Source organism: Zeugodacus cucurbitae, chromosome 4, assembly GCF_028554725.1.
Source record: "Zeugodacus cucurbitae isolate PBARC_wt_2022May chromosome 4, idZeuCucr1.2, whole genome shotgun sequence".
Lineage (NCBI taxonomy): Eukaryota > Metazoa > Arthropoda > Insecta > Diptera > Tephritidae > Zeugodacus > Zeugodacus cucurbitae.
The window spans coordinates 11344864-11350863 of NC_071669.1; positions in this window are offsets into that span (position 1 = coordinate 11344864).

A 6000-nucleotide genomic window follows, 5' to 3' on the forward strand; every position below is an offset into this window, starting at 1 on the left:
CTATTTCTTCAATTTTTTATTGTTTGGAAAACTGAATATATATTTTATTCCCCAATTATATTTTTTATATACATATAATATTAATTCTTACTATTGCACCTTTAGAAATATTTTTTTTTGTTCAATTCTATTACATATTATAAAGAATTATTTTGTCTATAAGCTAATAATTTTGTTTATTTCAATAGAAGGAATTTTATTCTCAAATCTCGTTTTTTTATAATTTTATAGGGAAAAATATTTTTCCAAATCCGTTTCCCGAATAATTTTTTAAAATATTTTTTCTAAAACTGAAGAAATATTTTAATTCCCAAATCTTGTTTTTTTAACATTTTTGTATTTTTGTAGCGATATTATCTTCTAAAGCCGTTCATGAAATAGTTTTGAAGACATATTTTTTCTAAAACTGAAGAAATATTTTAATTCCCAAATCTTGTTTTTTTTTAACATTTTTGTATTTTTGTAGCGATATTATCTTCTAAAGCCGTTCATGAAATAGTTTTGAAGACATATTTTTTCTAAAACTGAAGAAATATTTTAATTCCCAAATCTTGGTTTTTTTAATTTTTTGTATTTTTGTAGCGATATTATCTTCTAAAGCCGTTCATCAAATAGTTTTGAAGACATATTTTTTCTAAAACTGAAGATATATTTTAACTCCCAAAATTCATGTTTTAATATTATTTTCGATGAGTTTAACGTCCCAAATAACTTTCTTTATTGTTTTCTATTTATTTAGATTTTTTTTAAGATTTACGATTTCCTTTTTATATCTTTATATCAGAATTTTTTTAAAAACTATATATTAACTGTTTACAATTTTTTTTGAAACGTGTAGATTTATTTTAATAACAAATAACTTTTTTTTATATATTTATTATATTTTTGGGAATTAAAATTATATTTTTAAAAATATTTCTTATCTTCTTATTTTTTAAAGAACTATTTTCTTCGAAATAATGAAGATATATTTTATTTAATTTTTTTTATATTTTTATTTTAAATAAATATTTTTTTTCGAAAACTGATTTTTTAAATATTTTTTTTTAATATATTTTCATTTATCAATTCGATTACAGGATTTATTTTTGTCGAAAAACATTTTAAAAATATTTCTTTTTTTGTGAAGAACTATTTTTGTCGAAATTATGAAGATATATACTTTTTTAAATAATTTTTTATATTTTTCTTAAATATTTCGTTAAGTTTTTCTAAAATTTAAATAAATATTTTTTCGTAAACTTATTTTTTAAATAATTTTTTTATATATTTTCAGATTTTGAAGACATATTTTATTTACAATTTTGTATATATTTTTTTATACTTTTTTTACTTTACTTTTTTGAAAGTTTAAATTTTTTTTTTCAAAAACTGTTTATTTTTTAATATATTTTCTTTTATTGATTCGATTAGCGGTTTTTTTATCGAAAAAAATATTTGAATTTTTTAAAGAACTATTTTTCGAATGTTGAAGATATATTTTTTTTTTCAAAAATCTCTTTTTTTATTTTTTATATATTTCAATAACTTTTTTTTAATTTAAATAATATTTTTTTCGAAAACTGTTGGTATATTTTTTTAATATTCTTTTTTTTTAATTTTTTTTTTTTTCATATATTTTCGAATACTTTTTTCCCAGAAAAGTTTTAACATCATTTTAATAATTTTCCACTTTCTTTTATAACACATAGTTACAAGCATACAAATATATATATTTACACGCACTTAATTTCCAGAAGTCACTTTAACCGGCTAGTGAATTGCTCTGTAATGCCACAACCTTGAAAATATTAAGCACTCCACAAAAGGCACTTACATTTCCGGCATAAATTGACACAGGGGTGTTTGTATGTATTTTTTGTTTTTTTGTATTTAGCTGTATATATTTAGAACTTCCTGGCCTTAATCAGGGCAATAAAACGCAAAACAATAGAAGAACAAACTATTATATTTTACCTTCAAGGCTATACATTTTAGGATATTCAAAATATCTCATGTGCAACGGTGGCTTTTTCGCCTACTTTCGTGTTTTAATTTAGTTGTAAGTGAAAATATCTACTTCTCGGAACATCATTATAGAACAAGAGTAGAGAAAATCAAAAAATACTCCCTTCTTCATGCAAGTGCTCTCCATAGTTCTTTGCAAAATTCAACGGCTTATAAATATGTGTTTATTTGTTTAAAAAAATATCTCTGAAAGTACCAAACTGACTCTATTGTTGTCTTTGCCATTCTTCAATCATCACACTCATTATACGACCGCTTCCTTCATTGCCACAAAAGCGCTTAAAAATTCTTTCGTTTTTCACTAACAACAAAAGAAAGTCATAAAATATTTCGCTGTCATCGATTTTAACAAATTCTTTTGCAAAAAATTTCGCGAATGTCTTCATCAAGACACAAAGTGACTTCCACCAACAACTTCAGTGGAGCTGAGCGCTTGAGCACCAGCCTATATAAACTAAAAGCGCACTAAATGCTCTCCAGCACAATTTCCTGCACTTAACCGACTGTCTCAGCTCTTCCCAACAGCTCTACAAACTTATTTTATATATGTATAGACGCTCCAGCATCGCTTGGCAGTGGCTTGGTAGTGGAAGTGTGTCATGGCTATGTCTACACCTGCCAATGCTGCGTACTTACCAACAAAAAACAACTACAACAACACCCCTCATAATAAAAGCGCCAACAATGCTTGATTGCCTCTTCATATTTGATTTACTATTTTCCACTCACAACCAATCGCTTTTGTGCCTTGCTTTCTCGCTGGCATTCGCTGCCTTCGCTTCGTGCCACAAATCGCTTCATATCTTCAAATGATTTCTGTATTATTTTTTTTTTTTTGGTTTTTACTCTCCCAGTTGTGTCATAAACATTTCAGCAATTCATGCATTTCATCTAGCTCATCCCCAGTTCAATTCTCCATTCATTTATTTGATCGTTTTAGTTCGTTCGTCAGTCTGCCAGCCAGTCAGTTTGCCAGTGTGCTATTCTTCAGTTATTCATTCATGCATTTCTGTGTCGAACAGTTAATGCGGATGTTATTAGGTTATTAGTTGCAACATTGTAGTTTTTATTATTATTGTTGACTTTTTTGTTTGTTTGTTTGCTTTACAAACTGCATTTACTGTTGTGATGCTGAAATTACTGCTTTTTATTCTCTTCCTGCTTTTTTACAAGTTTTGTGATATTTACATTAACGCTAAGGCGCTCATGATGCTAGTAAGGTGGTAACTTAAGGGTCCAACTTTTTTCACTATTTGTAGTACTCGTCTTCACTTCATACTAAAATACCGATTTTAGTACTTTCATTTCTTTTACCTCACACACATTTCTCTTTTTTGTGAAATAAATTACAATTTTCAAACAGTTTGGCAACCCTCTTTAGAATTATTTTTAACTGTAAGTTTTTTGATACCATTTTTTCCTGAATTTCTTATTGTAATAGCTTACATATTGGTCAGATTTTTTGATATAAAAACTTCAAATAGGTGGCAACCCTTTTCAGAATTATTTTTAACTGCAAATTTTTTTGATACCAATTCTTCCTGAATTTGTTTTTGTAAGTAATATATAAGCAGATTTTTTGACATCAAAATTTCAAATAGGTGGCAACCCTTTTCAGAACTATTTTTAACTGTACATTTTTTGAACTGTACATTCTCTTTGTATTTATTCTTGTAATTCTTCCCTATTGATACAAAAAATTGACGAACAAATTTCAAATAGGTGGCAACTCTCTTTCAACTTTCAACATTTCCAACTGCAAGTTCTCTTAAACCTCTTTGGTTTGAAATCCATATTGTAATAATTTACCACTGATCTAATTTTTTGACATTTAATTCTAAAATAGGTGGCAACCTTAACCAATAATATTTTAAATCTTAAATTTTCTTACACCTCTCCGCTTTGATTCTTATATATCTTAATTATATGCAGAATAAAAATATTTGATAACCGATAGTTTTCAAGTGTGGCAACCCTGCTCTGAAAATTCTTTAACAGCATGTTCTCTTAAACTTCTGCAACTTAAAATTTATAAGAACATTTCTATATTATATTGATGAGTTTTTTTTGCATAACATTTTCAAACAAGTGGCATCCTTCTCCAAAAGTATTTCCAGTTGTTAGCTTTCTTGAAGCTCTCCAGTTTGATACGCATTTTGTAATAATAATTTACAAAAAATATTTTTTTTTTACTGAACTGTTGCAAATGTGGCAACCCTTCTTCTAAAATATTTTCTAGTTCAAGATATTTTGAACTTCTCTGACTTAAAATTCATAATGTAGTATAGTTCCAAATATATATTTTATAATAATAATATACTAAAAATATTTTTTTATTGAACTGTTGCAAATGTGGCAACTCTTCTTCTAAATCATTTTTCTATTCAAGCTTTTTTAAATCTCTTCAACTTTAAATCCATAATGTAGCATGTACATATATATTTTATTGATTAACTTTTTTTGCATAATATTACCAAACAAGTGGCAACATCCATACATTTTTTTTTCAATTGCTAGCTTTTTTGAAGCTCTTCAATTTGATACCCATATTGTAATAATTTCTTTATTTTGTAATTATTTTTTTCATTAAAAATTTCGAAAAGGTGGCAACTCTACTCAAAAAATTTTTAACTAATAACTTTATTAAATATCTTCAGTTTTACACCCATATTGTAATGGTTTAATTATGATAACATATTTTTAAAAATAAAATAGGTGGCAACACGAAAAATAAATTTTTTTAAATCATAAATTTGATATCTTTATTTCATTGATTTTTGTTAGATCATAAAATTTTTCATACAATTTCCAAACAGGTGGCAACCTTTATTTGTAATATATAATATAATAATAGTCTAATATTTAGTAAAAAATAGTATAATAAAAAATAATATAAAATAAAAATTTCTAGAAAAAATACAAGCAAAGAAACAACAAAAATTTCTGTTTACAAAAATAAACATTAAATTGACGAAAATCACATACCAATCCACAAAGTCTTTATTTACACTTACTTAAGCATCATTTAACCAAAGTTCGTACCTTTACAAATCTTCTTCAGACCTACCACTTTTCGCTTTCTATTTTACTTCTTCAGCTTTTCCTTAACTTATTCATAAATTAAGATAACTACGCGTGTTGTTGTTGTAATTAATGTTTGTTTTTACTGTAAATATATGGAGAAAAAAAACCACATCAATATTATTGAACAGCAAATAAAAAGAAATCAATGCGTTTTTGTGCGGTCAATCACCTGCGGCACTAGCGTAGAAATCATATGTGACGCTGGAAGAAGTATTAAACGCCAAGGTGGCCTACCAGCTGATATTTCGGTATACTGGTTTGTGGACTCGAGTGTATGGCTGTTATAAGCGTATTAAGCACAATGCCGCAACTATTAGATAAATATCTAATAAATATACTAGTTATGGGCGAACAATCTCAACGGTCGAAATAGGTTCAGGTTTTGTTTGACGTAGAGTTAAAAAAATTTTAAAAATTTATGATAAAATTTTGTTTTTTATTTTCCTACATGCATCACATTAACTTTGACAATATGGTTTTACATATGTATAAGATTTATTGGAAGTATAAAATCCTTAAAGTAAATACTAAACATTCTAGAAGAAGAAATTAGAAGGAATTGAACAAGATATTATTATGAAAAACTTATCAAACCCCTCAGCCCTCTTTATTTCACGACCTTCCACCATTGTCACATATAGATAATTGTGGCTAAACTTTCTAAATCATCTAATATATTTGCTTCGGTGATAACAAAATTCCAAAGAATTCGTAAATAATGACCTTCGTAGCCAGACAGGATAATTTTCTTATTCATTTTAAGCATCTCCTAATTAAGACAATTTCGAATTGAATTCTAGAAATACTTGCATTTATTGTTACTCAGAATTAGGCTCATAATTTCAAACCCGAAATCGGAGAGTTTTACTTTTTTAAATACTTGTGAATAAAATAAATAAAATGTGCTTC